Source organism: Dromaius novaehollandiae, chromosome 4 (assembly GCF_036370855.1).
Source record: "Dromaius novaehollandiae isolate bDroNov1 chromosome 4, bDroNov1.hap1, whole genome shotgun sequence".
NCBI classification, from domain to species: domain Eukaryota; kingdom Metazoa; phylum Chordata; class Aves; order Casuariiformes; family Dromaiidae; genus Dromaius; species Dromaius novaehollandiae.
Window position 1 is genome coordinate 60,506,256 of NC_088101.1, and position 19,988 is coordinate 60,526,243.

Here is a 19,988-nt window from a genome sequence, read left to right on the forward strand (position 1 = left end):
CAAGAAGAATAAATTACTCTCTTTCTTAGGGCAAACCACAACATCTACTTTCCACTGGTAGAATAATTGTCAATTCCCCTTAGTGACTTCAGGCTCTATTTTGCTTTCCTCCTCTTTCATTCAAGGCAGGCAGGCATGAACCCATAATTTATATAATAAAACACCTTTCATAAAAGCTGAAAAGGCCATGATGTGGGTAATTTTAATCATTTTATGAAAGTTGTATCTCTTTCCTGACTATCTGAGTGATCATTTTGGTTGTTAAAGTAGATTAGAGGAATGAAGAGGTAAATTAGGAAAAAGCTTGCTTATCAAGAGAGTAATTGAAATCCAGAAGGAATCTGATACTTCCTTTAAATAACAAAGGACTAATTCACAATGTCTAACACCAACATTCTAGGAGCAGAATCAGCAAGCATTGATTAATTAGAACTAATCTGTGGTAAATCAGCAAAAATGTGGCTGCTGCTTTACCATCTACTCAGAACTGGCACATCCAAATTTAAGCTCATTTACTGTATCTGATCTACACAAACAGATTCTTGTTTCCTACCTACTATTTCATTAGAATCAAATAGGTTTCAAACAGGTGCTCAGTTTTGCCAGTTTGCAGTGTATGAGACTTAGACTTCCTGATATCATGGAATAACAACCCTTGTCTAACTTGGCTGAGTCCTGTACAGTGCAAAAACTACCCCTTTCCTTGTTGCTCCTTCCTCACAGCCTTCCCTCTCCACAGCCTCAGGCTTCACAATTGAGAGTTTGCCAGGATCCTGAGATCCTGAGAATAAGTGCCTCTCTAAAGGGAAGAGTATGGTTATTTCTAGCCTAAATGGCAGGCTAAATGTTAGGACTTCTCAACTTCTGTTCACCTAAGAGGTCTGTATCTCATACTATTATGAAAGGGCTTTCTGCTTATCTTTCTATGATGAATACTTTATCTAATTCTCAAAGAATGTCCATAATGGAGCAAGATTTTTTTAAGTCTTTATTCTCATCAATTAAGATTTTTTAGTCTTGTTTCTCGGAAAAAAATAAATCTTATAACAGATATACATTGACCTTCATCATTTGTTCTCAAGGCTTAGAGACGGTAAAGAAAGCTATATATTAGGCAGATTAAGCCATAGTACAATGCATTATCTCTTCTATTAGACAGCTGAAGGATGAACTCAGAATGAATTCAGCTTCAGGCAAATTGCACAGTCACCATTTTGGCAGCTGAAGCATTTTAGGAGGGTCACTTCACAGCCCTTTTCTCATAATGCATCTGTATTTTTGCACACTACATGAAATATCGCATAATTTTACTCTTTGATGGACAAACCACTGGACTTGAATGTTCATTTATTAATGTGTTGCCTGTCAACTGAGTTGAAAAGGTATATAATCTTATTGTGTAATCTCTGGCATTAGTAAATCTCTAAAGGATATTAAAGGTGCTAATGAACACTCTTACAATTCAGTAGCATTACTGATTTTACTTTTATCATCTTTTCTTTGTTCTGCTCACGAACATTATTCCATTTCTGTACATCTTTGAGTCTGAAAGAGGAAAATGGTAGGAGGTGTAAAAGCTCTGTCACTTCTCTGACACATTCAGCTAGCTAATCTTCTCTCCCATCGTGGCTCTTTTGGAATAAACCAGGTGATTTTATGGCTTATTCTCTATTAGTTTACTTTACTTTAGGCTCATTTGGTAGATTATATGGGAAAAAAATGTTTTGGATGAAAATTACACAATAGCTCTCCCCATGGAAATGCTTGTGGCCAGGGGCTTCTCCTTTTCAATTCCACAGCAGAGGCTGCCTCACGGTTTGAGTATTGTTGACTTATAGCAGTCTGCAAGGTGAAAAGAAGTTTCCTTAACTTACTGAACCTAATGGAAACTTATTGCCCAGAGTTACAGTATTTATTCTTAAAATGTCTTTTCTTCTGTAGCATTTTAATTGCTTCTGACCCCAACCAAAATCTTAGGCCAAAAGACATAAATTGTGCAGTAAGGTACCAGTGTTCAGCTTTGGGGTTCTCTACAGAAGTATTTTCAAATTATAATTTAAACTAAGAGAAAAGGTATTTTTATTCAAAATGTCTCCTTCCAGTATGTCACACTGTTGAAAATGACATATTATTATTCAAAGTAAGGGACTCAATTTAATTTTAATAAAGGGATAAGTAATCATAAAGTTCTTTAAAGATATGAAGGCAGTTCAAAAGGGTTACCACTGGTCCTGCTCAGTTCTACCACCAGTGTTTCCAAGTACCTGGCTATGCAGTGACTCACATATCTTTGCATGTGTTTACAGGACTTCTAGTCAAGGGAAATTATGTCTACATTGCAATTGAAGAAATTAAGCTGGAAGGCATTGAGAGATGATGAATATGGAACAGCAGAATGTCATTTTGAAAGCCATTTTGAACTTGTTGCATTCACATTCAATTAAAAAAAACAAAGTTGTCCTCAGCATACTATGACAAACAGACTGTGAACGCTATCAATCACCTCAGGAAACAATTTGAAGTAGCTAGTTTGATAAGATAATAGAAGAACTGTGTGCTGCTTCTGTGGTTAAAGCTACAAGTAGTTTTGGGCTACAGTCTCATCCAGGTTTGATTTTTGAACATCTCTTGGAGAGAAAGGAAAGGTTATTTGTTAAGCTTAACAGCTCTCATTGAGCTTATGTGTGCCTGTTGGCTGATCCGAGGAAAAGGATAATTTGTAGACCTAGAATATCATTAGGAATGACAGTGAATCAGTATATAAGCTCCGGCTACTGGCAGCTTAAGATTTAAGGCAGAAATGTAAAATCTCCCAGAAACCATGATTTATCATCATTAAAATTTGTTGCACCAAAATAACTACAAACAAACATTTCGTTGTTAGGGGTATGTCAGTTCAGAACTTGGAATTTTTAAAACCAATAGCACTGTGTGATAAAAGCAAGTTAAATTAAGCAGAAAATGCTGCTAATAATCAGGGGCCTTGTACACTTTACAAAATGAAATAAAGCTGAAATAATCTGAAAGTCTTTAAATTCTGAGCAGAAGCTTCATTTTCCCCATGAGAAACCAGCATTTCCTTTAAATGCAACTTATCGTATCACTTGGTTTCAGTGCCATTACACCACTGATAACATTGACTTGTGAACATCTGGAACAGTTATTCTTTCATCTTGACTGAGCGGTAGGTGGCACAAACCTCAGGGAAATATTACTAAAGGCAGCAAAAGATACTGATTTTATTCTCTTCAGATAGGATTCCAGAAGCACGTGGGAGGACTTGATTGCCATAGTGCTCCACTGGAGTAAGCAAACAGAATTTAAATTTCATTGCTGGCAAGGTAATGAGCTGCAAGTTTAAAACCTACTGGGCTCTAAACTGGCTACAAGTACTCTGAAATGAAATCTTAGGCTTTCAAGGAAAATATTGTTCAGCTCGCAACAGTGCTCAAGAAAGCAAACAGTGTTAAGAATAATTTGGAAAGGAACAAGACAGAGAATACCTTATGCTGCCATTTAAATCCAGGGTATTCCTATACAGACTGATATGCATGTGGGTGATGTGCGTAGTTCTGAGCCCCTCCCTCCCCTCCCCCTCCTACTTTCTCCAAAAGACTATGGTAAAGCTAGAAAAAGTTCAGAGAAGGGCAACCATGCTGATCAGTGATGCAGAGGCTGGTTCACTGTTTCTTCCAGTGCAAGAACAAAGGGCCAGATGCTGCTATCAAGAGGCCTATGCAAAAGAAACGAGAGGAAGTATGACTTCTCATGATACGCAACGTTGAGCTGTGGCACTCCATACCAGGACGTGTGGTTGCTAAAAGTTTACATGGGTTCAAAAAGCAATTAAGCAAATCAGTGGAAGATAAATCCACAAGGACTATTAAATATAAGCATATTGCTTTTGGCAGAAGAAATCCTTGAGCTGTAAAATACTAGAGGCTGGGAGAGTATTCTGGGAAAGGGTTGCCATGTGTTTGTCCTGACCTGATACTCTTCCCTCAGCATCTGCTCTTAACCACCACTGATGACAAGACAATTTAAGTAAAGAGACTTTTGTTCTGACCGAGGACAGCCATTCTTCTGTAAAGAGGTTATTCCCATTGTGAGACAACTTTTGAGAAAAGAAAATTAAAAAATTCAGGATAACAGGACTCTTGGGAATATTGCCTCAGTATCCCTGCAAGGATGCCAAGTTATTCCATGCTTCATTGGCTACTGACAGAGACATTTGCACTTGTGAAAGGAAAGAGAGAATAGGCCAGCTGACTAGAAATAGTAATCCAACAGCTCTCTTATATTCCTAACTACAATAGAGGAACAATTATTGATAATTTACTGCTTCAGGTAAATTATAGGACTGTCAATTGAGTCACAGTGTCACACAATTTCTGGTGGCTTTTTGGTAGTGAGGAACACGTTTTAATCAAATGTGTAAGACTAAAAATACAGCATTGCTCTCTGAGATGTCAACTTAGGAACATCACTGGAAAAAAGTACTGGTGATGAAAGTCATCTTTTCATTATTGTCAAAGAACCAAAACCTCCATGTCATGTAGCTGCCAGACACTTTTCTTGCACCTCTTCCAAATACAGCCATTGAGAGTTTAAAGGACAAATTTCCTTTTCAGAAGGTCAGTGCGTACCGAATGCTCTCCGACTCAGAGGTGGCCTGCTAGGTGGCTTGAGCAGCCTGAATAATATTCTGAAAGAAGTTTTTTCCTTTGAAAGCTTCACAGCATTCTGGGACTTAGAGCCTAATTCATTCTTCTCTTTGCAAATTTCAACTAGTCCGTTGCTAATGATGAGTTTTACCCTTGCTACAGTTCATCACTCCTCCCTGCTGGTGTTTTCCCTTCACAGATACCTATTTTTCTGGACTAGTGCCCTTCTATCAAGCTGACATCTGGTTAGCTTAGAACAACAAGAACAAAATTCACTTTGGGTATTTTTCCAAATTCTGAAAATTTGGACCCATCTAGAGGTAGTGTCATTTCAAATAATAGTGTGCAGATCAGCACCTCCCTATAGTTAAAAAGATCTCTTCTTGAGAATGTGGACCCCATTTCAGAAATGAAGATTTTGGCAGTAAGAGAAAGCTATTCATTTCAGGCTGACTACAACAAATCGGTTCAGGATGGAAATTTATTATTTATTATTACTGTTGGGAATAGAAGCTGCTTTCCTTTATATTTCTTTTTCTTTTTTTTAATTTTTCCTTCACATTTATTTTTTGTAAAGACTGGGCTGATGCTCCTGAAGACACACAGCAGCAAAAAACAAGCAAACAAAAAAACCCCCATAAAACAAAAGGAGTTTAAAGCTGCCTGAAGGCAAAAACTGATCACTCCTGGGATCCTTGGCTGATTTTGAGTGATACCTTGTTTCCCACCCTCTTGCAGCCCACCCTACATTCCGGGATGAAGTAGGCACGTGCAAGAGGAACGGCAGAGCGCAGGATGCGCCAGTCATTCTGGCTGACACAGCAGCTTTATGGAACTTACTTCTCCCACTGTTGTCTTCATGGCAGGTACCTCAAATAGCAGCAGAAAATTATGCAGGCACAGTGGAAATGAGAGTATCAGAGAGAAATGTGATTCTAGTTCACTGTGAGCTTTGTGTGCATTTCCACTAAGAAATAGCTTTTTAACTATCCTTTAGCATATTATTCTAAGGTAATTAATTTTTCACCCGTTAAAATGGTGACATAATCTTGAAAGGGAGAAGAGTTCAGAAGACTGTGTAAATCTTTTTTTCCCCCAGCAATCTCCTGAATAATATTTTCCATCTCTTGCTCTTTTCATATTTACAAAAATATACATTTATATTTAGGGTAGAATCACCAAGGAAAGGAAATAGTAATCAATTATTCAGGGGCATCTAAGCAAATTGCAAAAAGATTCTGGTAAACTAAAATAAAGAACAAATGTAAGTGTCCTGCTTGCTACAGATAGCATACAGAGAAATAGGATTACATTGGTTACTTCTGAGCAAATGCAAGTATTAACTGAAGAATGCTGTCACGTGAGTCCTGTTGCTGGGAAAGGCAGCAGATACTGATGTACCTAAATTATGAGCTGAAGTAATTTGTGGCAAATAGTAGCGAAAATTCTGCCTAGCTTATTCAGTGTGCATATGTACATGAAGGTATGTACAGATATAGAGGCTGCTGCAATGGGTAGAAGCTATATTGGCTTTACTCTCCAAATAAGGACATTTGTTGGAATTTTCAGTATTGACTGTGAATCACTTTTAAATTAAATATTTAGATCTATTATACTAGGATGCTAAATTTTTAATACAATGCATCAATCACCAAAGATTTTACATCATTTCAGGGGTGCTGGAACATTACCCATCTGGGTTAATAATCTGTCATTGAGAAACAGACGTGAAGTAAATATTTCTGTATTCTTTCCATTTTATATAAATTACTAAAGAGGAGGAAGCACTGTTGTTTTGTAAAACAGAAACATTGCTGAAGTCTTAACTAACGTAACATTAATAATGTTGCTATGGTAATGGTTTAATAATTGCATTTCCTTTTATCTTACACACACTAATTCACATTTCAGTGGGGATGTCTCTAGGCTTATGAAGTTTTCTAAGCATCAGACCTGGAACTGTGAGTTTGAAAAAATTAAACTACCTGCCACATACTACGCCTGATGGTGAGCCATCTTATATTCTTCTGCCTTCTCCCTCTTCTACCCCACTACCAATCATCAGATTTCATGGAAAGGTTTTATAGGGCCAGTGCACATACAATTATCACATAACAAATCTGTAATCTGTGTACACTGAATACCAGCTATGTAATTCAAATAAAGTATCTCTGCCCTTCTCTATGAAGAGTCTGTACTTAGACCAGAAGCATTACGTACAAAATATTAGAATTACATTCACTTTTGCCTTAGCCTGGAAAGCAACCCTGAAACAATATTAAAAATAAAATGCTGGAGTTTACTGATTTTTGGTAACATACCTTATTACACATACAATTTCTTGTTTATAAAAATTTCTAAAAATTAGTAATAATTTAAATAAGTTGTAAAAATCTGGAGGCTAAGATTCAAAACTCATAACAAAAAATTTTGGTACCTTAACATTCCTAGAGGGAAACCATATGCTGTATGAAATTCTTAGCTTGATAATAATCTGTAGTATGTGTTAGTTCCAAGAGATAATAAAACTTACAATTTTCTTATTCTATAGAAGGAAGCATGTTTATTTACAAAATCCATTATTATCTAATATCTTTTTCTTCGATAAAGTTCTAATAGAATTTGTAAAACACTCTGCACATTTTTAGGGGAAAAAAAATTGAAGATGAAATCTTCACCTGGCAATGCTTTCAATGAAAGGAAGTAGAACTATTTACCTATACCAGGGGAAGGCACAAAATGAAAATAGAAAATAGAAAAAGATATAGTTCTTTTATTTTCTTTAGTCAAAGGATGTCCTGAGAATCAATATCAGCTGCATGAAGTATCTATTAGATGCCCATTTTCCCTATTAAACAGTGTCCTGTAAAGTCCTCTTTGCTCATATATATCAGAACAGAAACAATTTATGTACACATATTTAAACCCAGGAACCTTGCTTATCCACATTAAATTTAGCTGGATAGTAAAAAAGTCTGGTATAATGTAGTATTGTCTAGCATTGTAACAATATCCTATCTATCTGGTATCTTTTTGCAATTACTGCCTCTGTAGCCAGCACTGAAAATCAGCCAGGAAGCTACAGAGGTTTCCAGAAAGCTAAGCTGTGCTCTCCAACACCTGATTTTCTGCCTTTGATTGATTTTGAGCAACTGCTGCTTCCTAGGCCCTGGTCAAGGTCAAGTCTTTGACAGTTATGTGTGAGTATGATGATAAAGCAGTTGTTCTGTGAAACTAAAAGGTGGGAGCATAAATTTCGAAGGTACTCAAGTGACTTAAGGTTTGTGTGCACAGACCAGTTAATGCAGAGTAAATGAGGGAATTCATTTGTGGCACTGCTTTCTTCCTGGACGGTGGCTAAATTATAGCACACAAACAGCTGTAGATTAAAATCACAAAAACTATCTTTAACCCAGTAGGGTTAATCTCCCAAGGCTCCCCTATACTCACAGAAAGGAGGTACCTTTCTTCTCTAGAGAGCGGTTCAGAGCAGGATCCCTTAGCATACAGTGAGATTATCCAGGCAGGGAGCTGGTGTGAAGAAATCACTGCAGTGTAATTACTCTGCACTAACTATTCCAGGCACACAAGCATTTATGAGCCTGTGTTATCTTTTCACTCAAAAATGCAAATTTGTATTTAAGTCTATCTCTTCAAATTGGAATTGATATATTTTTCATTATTATGCCATAGATTTCTCTCTCTCTTTTTTTGTTGAGAAACTCTGTCAGATAATACTCAGTTTTCTTCTTTGCTCCTTGGATATCACTGCATTATTTTAAAGAGCTGTTTGGTCCAGTTTCCACTCTTTAGTACTGCATCTTTGATTCTAGAAAGACCTTCCTAGAAAGTCTCTTCCTATCATGTCAAGTTCAATCATCACACAGTACATTACCTGAAATAAAATGAATAAACAGATGAAAAGAATAGCTACCATCCTGTAAATAAGAGACACAGGTAGCTATCACATCTGTACAAACACAGAAATCTCCTTGCCACCTGGAAACATACAGACGAATCAATGACTGGGGATAATTATATTGCCAGCAGCTGAAATTATTGTGAACTTCGTCAGCTAAAATATCATTCATATCTCAAATAACATAGTCAATTAAATCAGTAATAAAATATACAGCAGCTGTTAAAAGGCTTCATTTTTATGTTTTGGGGTTAAATAGATTGTTAAAAATTAACTTTTCAAACCAACGAAGCCCGTTATAAGGGCAGATGCCTTCTATGATCAATTCTCCAATGAGAGTTTCTTTTTTCTTCCTTTGAAATTGTCAGTCAATACAGTTCTGTAGTGCACAATAAGTTGCATGATTAGAAAACAATGTATTATGATCCTTCTGTGTATTCTGCTCCTTCTGACAGTATAAATGGCTGCAGCTACATTTATAGATAATGTGAAGAAAAATGGTGGCAAACTCACCAGTCACTTACCTCTTCTTCTAAAAAGAAGGTCATCCTGAGAAACAGGCCTACAGCAGCTTGTATCCCAGGTAAGCCCAACCTATATGGCAGTTATCACTCTGGTAATCCAGGTATGTAACCAGAGATACAAAATATTGCTATCTGCCTCCTGAATGAAAAAGCTACCGCTAAGTGATTAGAGGTTCTAACAGCAAGTGTCCACTAAGAATTGACACTGAGAGAGACTTCCTAACAAATATTTGACAGCATGTTAGAACTGTTTTTCTAAGACGGATAAAGCAAAGGCTTTCAAAGTTAAAGCAACTTTTGTCCTTAATTATCCTTTGGCTACCTACGTGCTAGATTTCTTGAGGGAGAAGGACCTGGAGATGGCTCATGCTGGAGAGATACATTACCCCCAAAATATATACACATTTTATAGTGCAGATGTTCCATGGCCACATAAACCCTTGTTCAGACTAAAGGACATTTTGGTCTGCGCTAACTCTAGAAGAAAGATACGCAGGGCCAGTTTCTGCTTCTGTTACAGCCATATAAGGTTCAGGTCTGCAAGAAACAGGCTTCTCCCTCCACAGTCAAGTGGTGACCTCTGTCAAGTCAAGTGGTGACCTCTGCATCTAAAACACTGATCATCTAGGTAAATACAATAGCTTTCCCCAAATTGACAGTATTTTCAGTCTGGATGTTATCTTCTGCCTGTCAAGCATAAGAGCATTATAGCTTGCTGCCATTTGAAATACACTGTTGGGCAGCAGCAGTTCATTAGGGAAGATCCCTTGCCAGTTCGTGGGGCCAGTTAAACCCCAGAAGGAAAAAAGGGCAGTGATGCAAGGACTTGTGAAGGGCCTCTAAGAGTGCTTTGCTAATCTCCCAAATTAGAGATGTATTCGGGGACTTAGGATGTCTGAGTCTGGAAAGGATCAGTAAGTGATTATGCAGCCAATCTCCAGTTATCCCTTTTTTGAGCCATTAACTGAGTTTAGCTAAAGCTTAACTTGAAGAAAGCCACCCAAATCTTGATAGGAAGAAATCAAGAGAGAAAGAAAATCTATCACTTCCTTTGATAATTGTTTTTCCACTCATTAATCACTATTAAAACTTTGTGCCTTTTCATATTGGCTTTGTCTGGCTTCAGCTTCCAGACATTGGTTTTTGCTTTTCTTTTCTCTTAAAGCTCACCAACTGCTTTAATAACAGAAATTTTCTCCCTAGGAGTGTGAAGCCACTGTCATTAACTTTCTTTTGCATAAATGCTAGTGATTGAATTTTTTAAATCTCTCACATGAAGGCATTTTCTCCAGCCTTTGAATATTTTTCTGCACCCTTTGTGATTTCTCAGTTACGTTTTTGTGTAACATGGGCTCCTATTGCTACTCATTATGCTTGTGTCCATCTCATCATGCCATAGGAGAAGTGAAAATCACTTCCCTGTTTTTACTCAGTAATCCCATTTTATTTCTGCTTTCAAAAACATTTTAAATTATTTCAAAAACCCCCATATTTCACATTGCATATGTGTAGTTTTGTCTGTAGCTAAAAAAAAAGCGTTCTGTGTGAATGAGCCCTGTTCGTAGCAGTATTACCCAGTCTTTTGCATTGTCTCTATTGACACTGACTTCGCTACTACCCTTTGTGTTACCTACACAGTTTAGCTGTATTAACTGTTCAGTTCATTCACTGAAGTGTTGAACAGCCTTCAAACACAGTATCAATCCCTGTAGAATACCTTCAGGTTATGCACTCCTGCCTTGCTTTTAAGGAATACTTCTCAACAGCTGTCAGGTACACATCTCTCAGTCATCAGATGTGCTCTCTCAGTAGTGTGTGGCACTGATGTTTTAGTTGATACATTAAGTGATAAGCCTCATGTTTTAAAGAATGTGGACCATTCATAGCAGGCAAGAAAGTTCAAGAATTTATTTTTGAGGTGTTTGTGTTCTCATGGCCAGTCTTTCCCTTTCCCTGCTGACCTAACTCTCTGAGCCATGCTTTCCTCTTCCACCCTGTCCATCTTTTCACTGACCCTGCCAACAAAAGCTCCCATGGCCATACTTCCATAGTAATGTCCCCAGCTTCATAAGAGCCATCCCACTACTGTCAGATACAAGTGCTCTTCCATCCTGCTAGTTGGGCTTATTTTGTACCTAATGACCTAAAGAAAAGAGGCTCTGTTTTCCATTAGTAAGCCTGTGCTAATCACACTTGCTTTCTTGTAAGACCAGGTTTAGAGAGAGATGGGCCCTGTGGCACCTGTGTCATACAAGTCCTTCGCTCCCTCTCTGTCCTGAGGCTGTCCCCAACACACCCTTGTCCTTTTCATGAGCTTCAAAGGCTGCTGCTCTCTTCCTTCTTAAGCTACTTCCCCTGAACTCTAAATCTGTTTTTTTCAACAGCTCTCTGATCATCTTCCTTCTTCTAATGTCTCCCATTATCCCTCTTCTGTTTCGTTTGAATCCCTGGTAGGTTTGACATAAATGCTTTCTCTACCAGGATCTGCAGTAGGTTTTGCTCCCTGTCTCCATGCATTTACTGTTCCTCACAATGATTTCCTCTTGAATTTCTCTACCAGGGAAAAAAAACCCTCATTGAGTAATGCACCCCCCCCCCCCCCCCACCAACCTCCACTAATTAGTCAGGATTTCCTTTTTAGCGAGACGGAAGAGATGGGGTAAAGCCTTTTAGGTGGGAGGAATCTGTGATCAATGTAATCAATGACTGAACTATTGCTACCAAGCTCCAAGCTGCTTCTTAAATGCTCTTGCTCACTAATGTGAGATGGACTGGTTTACTGTAGTGGTCTTGGAGGGCTTCAGTAGAGGAAAAGCACAGTTTTTGCTATGCTGGCATGTCTGTCTGTGTAAGCACTGAAAAAGATGGATTCTGACATGTAACTGCTCTCCTTCCTTCTTTGCTGCCCTTCCGTTCAGCTAATTCTTTTCTTTTTCAGCTTGGGAAAGCTAGAGTGGGAGGAGAAGGAGGGAGCAGAGTGTTTGGTAAGTCCAGGGATCAGCAAATGCAGGACTGATTGAAGTTAAAGTTAGAAAGGAAGGGAAGACAGATCTAGACAAATTCAGAAATTCTTGTTGGTTTGGGGGTTTGTTTAATGCTTATTTTATCAGCCTTCACATAGTTATCTTTTAGATTATCTTTCCACTTAGAAAGGGTAAAAAACCAAACTCAAACTATCAAACCTAAAAAGTATGTTTTTTTCCTGGCACAGGGAGTGCTCCCCACTTCTTTCCTCTTCATCTCTGTTTCTGAGACATGTCTCCTTTGAAAAATTCTTTTTATTTTAGAAGGAAGCACGCATATAAATGTGTTTTCTGTGTCTGCTGTTCATTGCATGTCTTTCTCTGCATTTCTCTCTGAACTGCTTTCCTTCACTTACGCGAGACAGTCAGCGACTTCCTTAGCTTGGTATGGAGCTCGGTTCTGATCTCACTCTGGCTGAGGCAAACAAGAATTGCACTTCATGGTATTAAATTAGAGGAAGATTTGTGCAACTGATGTTAGAATCCAGCTTATACTCGCTATCTGAACTTCTGAATTTCTTTAATCCTGTTAGAGAAATTTCCTCTGAATTTCTTTAATCCTGGAGGACTGTGTAGTTGCTTTAGAATCATACATTGATTTATGATTTTCATTAGTGTGTTTGATGTGGTAGTATTGCTAAGATAATACTTTTATTTCAGTGAGTTCTTTGTGACCTTACCCCAGGACACCATGGACCTAGTTAACTTTAATTGAATTAATAAACATATCATTCAAACAAACAACTGTGGCAGAAATATAAAGGTTGATTTTTTTTTCTTTTTTTTTAATCAGTAAGGTAAGAGAGTCTTTCTCTGGACCAAATAAAGATTCCTATAGCCAGGCAGGAGCAATTCTGGTAGTTTTGCTTATATGGCTATATAAGATGCATTTAAACTAATCTCCAGCTGCCTATGAATCATTTGAGTCATTTGAACATACATACAAAAATTAATTAAAAGCCAATGTTGGCTTTTACAGTCCATCATAATTAAAAGCAGTAGTTCTATCAACAGGGATTAGGTGCTTAATAGGAAACTTAGACTGAGTTTTTGTGATTTCATCCACAGTACAATCCTGAAGCCTCAGGCACCTGCCAGGAAACCCCAGAAGTGCCTTTCCATGCCCTTTACCTGTGCAGGCTTTACCTTGATGCCTGAGAGTTCTTCTGTGTATTCCCAGCAGTCCTCAATTTTGACAGAGGACTGGCTTTCATCCTCTTGGCTTTCTCTGAGAAATAAGTGACCATTTCTGTCTGCTGGGAAAAAGGGAAAACAGCATGAAGATAATTGACAGCGAGTTCTTTCTGAACCTCAGTTTAAGTAAGTGCTTAGCAGATCATTTAGTTTTCTTTCAAGTATAGATTTGCCTCAAATACTGAATTCAATTATCTTAAGTTTCAGTTTATCATTTAAAATGTTATTTCTTATTAGCTTTAAAGCCTTTTAGTTTTTAAAAAGTAAATACATCACTCATACATTGTAAAAAAAGCTTTGCCTTAGCAGAATCAGTATTTAGCAATCTTTCTACTGCTGTTTAAACAAAGAAATATTCTTTATGATACTGCATTTGAGGTAGTTTTGGACCTAATATATTCCAGATGTTTTAAGACATTTGAGAAACCCAAGTCTTAAGATAATATTAGACCACTAATATAGAATTCTTTGAGCATGTACCAACATTTTAGTAAAACTCTGGGTGTACAATATTCCTCATATAAAAGAATCCATATTCAGCCTTTTGTCAAGTTATAAGACTTAAAATTTCTTGAAAAGTGAATTTTCTTGTCAAAGTTCATGGCTGAATCTGGTGAAAGTAATTTTGTTTCCTGAAATCAAAATATTAAGTCAGGTACTTGAGAGCTAATATACATCACTGAAAGAAATCCCTTTTGATTTTTTTCTACTTTATCACAATTCATTTTAAGATGATATGGCCAGAGAATGTCCTTTCATTTCCAAGCTGTAATTTGCCATTTTATGAATGCATTCTTGTCCTAAATTTCATAATGAACAAGATCAGATTGTCATAATTACGAGACTGCATCGTAAAAAATACTTGCTTTCAGAAACTGAAAGTCCCTCTCTCTCAGACTCATCTTTCCTAAAAAATTTACAAGATTCTAAGTGGACTCACTTGATGTTCAAAGTGATTTCTGATACCTGTAAAACATTTTAATATCCTTTAATTACAAAGTGTTAGCAAGCCAGACTGTCCATTCCATGTTGGCAAAAAAGAAATATTTCCTGGAATTTTGAAAGTCTCTGGATGAGTGAGAAAAAGTGATTGGGTAACAAAAGATTCAATCTTCAAGGTCAAATGAAAACTTATGTACAATACACTCTGCTGTCTTAAGCAGATCATTAGTTTGACAATTAGCAACAAATTCATCCTCCTTTGGCATTGATTCATAGATAGAAGGGCATGTCCGCCTCATTTGCAACCAATGACACTTTGTCAAAGTTCAAGCCATTTGTTTTTAATATGCATTTTCATTTTATTAATATGACTGTTATGTTGCTGTTTTTAACATAATCAAGCAGGCAGCACATTATTGTTCTTTCAATTGTATTTTCAATAACATACCTTGGAAATATTTTAATTCTTTGTGGCTTAAGACAACAACCACAAGAAATGCATTTTCTAACTTATTTTTAATTGTTTTCCCAAATGAGAAGGAAGCTACTATACTCAAAGGAATAAATGAAACTTTGTCTTGGTATATTGTAATATTTTAGAAGATATTTTAGAAAACAGCATTTAATTTGCAGTCACTATCAAATGGTGTGCACGAATGACTACAGATAATCCTGGGGTAACTTGTTGTTTCTTCTGCAACAGCCATCTGAGCCTTTTCTGTATGCACATGTTTTATATGAACAACAACAAAAAAGAGTTCAGGAATTTTGTTCTGTAAAGCTTGTCTAGGTTTGCTTTTGTAATCTGCTCAATTTTATATGTTGATAAGCTCAATTGTTGTGGCAATGATTTCTGTCTTTACTGAACCTATGCAAAATCATTTCTCCTCTCACTGAAGAAAGGAGATGTTTCTTTACTTCTTGACTGATTGCCTTTGTTGTCGCAATTGCAATCCAAGCAATAGTTAAACTACCAGTTGGCTTTTGCTTTCTCTATTCTTCTCTTTCTATACTTAGAGCAGCAGACCCTCAGTACTGTCCTGTGCATCCAGCACTGAACTGGTGATAAATATATGAGGTGTACAGTTCTCTCAGGGTATTGGTAGCACAGCACTACGGGGCCACTTAAGCAATCCTCTGCTGTTTATACACTGCTGATTCTCACTGAGCATTTTCAGTGAGCTCTGTCCATAACTTTCAAGCCTTCCCATAATGATTTGGGCTGTGACCACGTTTCCAAATCTTACCCTGAATGAAGCCCAATTTTTCAAGCTGAAATCTATGCCAATGGTAAAACTTGGTGAAAAGTTCTGTTACTTAACGGTGAGTGAATGAAGTGTGGAATGGCCGTATAAAATAAATTTGGAATAGCTGCTCTAGGTCATCAGTAAGATTAAAATATGATTAAAACAATAAAAGATGACTGCTTTAAAAATACGGGGTGAGAAGGACCCGTTTGTGTATTATAGTGGTTAGAACACTTGTCAACAGTGCTGATACAGCTTTTTCTTCTACTTGAAGGTGTTCAAATTCATGTCAGCTAGCTACTCACAGAGACCCTGAATTGCTAGGCTACAGTTTGGTCAAAGTGGGCTCATTTCCTATCTTTCCTGCTTAAGCTGTGCAACTCTGCACGAAAGGACTCAAGATTCATTAGGGACTGTAAAGGAGTGTGATTCTAAAACCCTACTGAAGTGAAGTGCTCATCAAGCACTCCTGTTTTTGCATAAACCAGGTTGTTTTAGAATTACAACTTCTACTAAATGCTGGAAGTAAAAGTGAGCAAGTTTTATAATACTTCCTTGGTTCTGATGCAGTTTATAGGCACATAGGAATGCTGAATTGGTTTAATAGCCTGAATGACTCTTTAGAAACGTTATTATTTCAGTGGAGGTCAGTGGATTCTCTTGGCCTGTCATAAGGATCCGGAGTAGTTTTAGGAATGCAGATATTTTATTGTCCTGAGCAGAGATGACGTGATTGCATTCAAGTTTGGAATAACTTCTACGTAAAAGTTTAGGGGGAGAAAAAAAATCTTTTCTGTAGAAGATTTGACATTCTGAAACATAAATCTGTATCAGTATGCCAGACACCCAACATTCCTTTCTGGAAGGACAGTTTCAAAATATATAGCCAAAATATAGGTATTTTCAGATGTTGAGGAGAAAAAAAAAAAAAATCTGATCCTGTGTCCTATACCAAGCAGGAGCCAAACTGCCAGTAGCACAGCAGCTCTGGTTTTGTGTGTTCTGTGACATCCCACTGAATTATATCAGAAAAGGCTCAATATTCATGCAACAGGCCTAGTTTCTGGTAGGATTTTCACTGAAATTGTAATTTTCCAATCAAAGATGTCAAATTCCGTGAACATTTTTACTGGAAAGACTGTCAGCTGAAATATTTCTGATCAGCTTTCCAACTGGATTTGAAAGCCTGGAAGAGCTGGTTCATAGCTGCTAAACATGTTATTAATGATACTCCTTGTTGGGCAGGTGGAGCCTGGAGTTAGTTAAATCTTTCTTTTCAAGCTTCTTCTTGGAATTGCTCAGAAATACTATGCATAGATTTTTTGTTAAAATGTAGGAAAAAGTATTGGTGAGTGTCTGCTAATATTTTAAGGATGTAGAGAACGTGGTGTTTCTAGGGCTGTTGATTCTCAGACAGTGTGTATTCCTCATTAATTTAAACTACACAGAGTAATATTTCAGATGAGACCGTACAGTAAGATTTCATCCCCCAAATCTGCCAGGTACAAATACTGTTTGGAGGAGATATTATAGGTGAATAAACTGATTGTACTTTTCATTGGTTAGGGGCCTCCCCTCACATGACAGATGGTCAGGCAGAGTCCCTGCTCCAGTTAGTATGTATTTGTTTATACCAAGAGAAATGGTTTCAATAGGAAGAAACACTCATGCTCACTGAAAAGTGGGAGTAGTTATACTCTCTTGGGAAGCAAGTTTATGCTCAGGCTACAGTTCAAAATGAATGTTCACAAACGACTTTCCTCTGCAAGGGAGTGTCCTACTTGTTTAACACAATGTTGCGCGTGCACACACACACACACAAATGATTATTATATTCAGCTACCTTTTGTGCAAAACATAGTTAGATAGCCAAGCCCACAGTAAGCAGATTTTTGAGGATCTCAGTATTGTCCAATTAAACCCTAATTTTTCAGTAGATACACAAGTCACTTTATCCATGCAGATACTTCCCTTTTTTGTTGACATTTTACTATTTTTAGTGTCTTCACTAGCAATCATCCATCTCTAACTTAACCAGAGATACACTTTTTGGAAAGATTTTGTATTAATAAAAAGTTTCCAGCTAAGCACACTGGTGGTTTTTGCTGGAGGACAGCAGTTCCTGAAGGAACTCTTCTGTTAATGAGGAGGAGGATGGAAGAGACTTTGAATCACTCTTGCCATCAGTACGTTTTTGCTGGTTAAAAGTTGTATTGTGGCTCTCATTCATCAGTTACTAGTGATATTTGGACTTTTGCTCAATACTGAAAGTATTTTGAGCACCATCTCACTTTAATTACTTCACGAAATTGGTGTGCAGAAGACCAAGACTCCCCAGAGCAGTACATTTTTAGCGGTGCAGGAGAGAATCTTGACTAGTTTCCCCTCAGACTTCTGGCCTCAGGCCAGAACTGGGTCCATCTTTTTTAACAGGCCCCATGACATTGTCATTTGACTCATGGACACTGTTGCCATATCTCCTATGGAAACTGGACTACGATTCATTGCAGAACCTAAATATTTTTCAAAGCAATTTTCTGGAGCACATTTGCTTTTCCCAGAAGATTATTCTGTTCAATAAATTCTTTACATCACTTAAAGAATTAATAATTTTTCCAGTGGTGTATTTCTCCCCATGACTAATATCTGTCTCATAGCATTTTTTCTTCATTTTGCTCATCTTCTCTAGAAGAGAGGAAATAATGTGTGCAGAGGATTGTTTCTTGGGGGGTTGATTTTTACTGTTATTCTTAATTATCTGTTTTCTGTTTCTTGTGTCTTCATTACTAGAGGCAAGGTCAAAACAGTGTGCTTCAGTCTTTGAATGAAAAATGGAAAAGCTGTGGTCCATTTCATGTGGGAGCTTGTTCTACAATCTTGGAAAGTCTCACACAAGAGAAAGTCCCCGTAGTTATAGATGGATATTTTTTGAAACCTCATAGCTTTGCTGAGATAAGCAACCCCAGAGCTTTAAGTAATCCTGGATCCTTGAGTCATCTTTTAGATTTTGTGGGCTCAGATCATTAAATACCTTGAAGATAATTCCTGTTGGCTAATTGATTTGTTTCATATAAATTATCAGAGCTAAATGGCCAATTTGAGACCGGGGAAAGGGGGCAAAGAATTCACACCACATCTGTGCTCTCTTTTAAATATTAGGCTCTTAAATATTAGGGTAGGCTCTTGAAGTACATTCAGCATTTTCCTTAATTCCACTAACACTGTAGTTGTTGATAGCTTTCTGGAACCTGAATTTACAAGTGTATTTACTGAATCCCTTTGTTACACGCCATAAATTAGACTCCAGAGTCTACATGCAGGAGGATACATGCAGCATTTGCTGGTACTTCTTATCTTTCAACTCCTGCCCTCATTAAAGTAGATATGACTTGCAATCAATGATATTCAAACATTAAAATCTTTGGAAAGATCCAAGACAACAAGAGCAGCTTATTGGGGAATCTAAGTTAAAATGCAGATTAAAAAAAAATAAAAAAAGATTGCTGTCCATGCCTTTCCTGCCCATTGACTCTTGCCTTCATTTTCCCAACAAAACACAATCAAAATCTGCTTAAAAATCTTAACTTTTAAAGTATCGATCTTTGCGAGATTCTACTCTTAATTTCATGTGAGATCACATGCAGGAACTTTAAGAAAGTACTTCAACACTTTTTCACTTGATTGGAAGTGTCACAAGGAGTTGTGTTCTCAGTGGATTTATGACACAATGTTTCACACAGCTCAATTAACCAAACTTTGCTTAAAATTCAGGTCCAAGCACTGCACTGGCAAACTTCCATTATGATCAGTGCTTCGAGGTAGTAAGCCTGTGAATGTCCCTCTGCAAGTCCTGGATACTCAGGAAAGACTCAGTGCCTCTGGGGATTAATTTGCTGGACAAATATGGTGCTATGCCAAATCATATGCTAAATGATTTGTCTGCAAGACAATATCCAAAAAATGTCTGAAAGAAATATGAAGTCCAAATGGAACTCAAACATCAGGAACTCATATGTATCTTTATAAGATTATATTCACTAATATAATCATATATTAGTGAAACTCTTATGAAATCTGGGGAAAACAATTCTAAATCTGTTGGGATCCATTCCATTGATTAAAATACATTATACCCTTAATATGAAAGTCCTTTTTCATCCTGATGGCAGATTGATCAGGAACATATAAAAGGTCTCTCAGATTAAAATCATTACAATTGTATACAGTCTTTTACATAGTTTCCTTTTTAGAAAAAATATCAGGAAAGAATTTTTCAGTTTAACAGGTAAAGCTTCTGATGTATCATTCCATTCCAAAATAAAAAACAAATTGTGTCTATTCCTCCAGCATCATTATATATTTAATAGTTATATTATTATATCTATTCATAATGGCTTTGCATTCAGTCCTTGCCTCTGCACAGAGTTATTTTTGCCTTTTTCTTAGTTAGCTTTTATCTTTCTTTTCTACAAAGT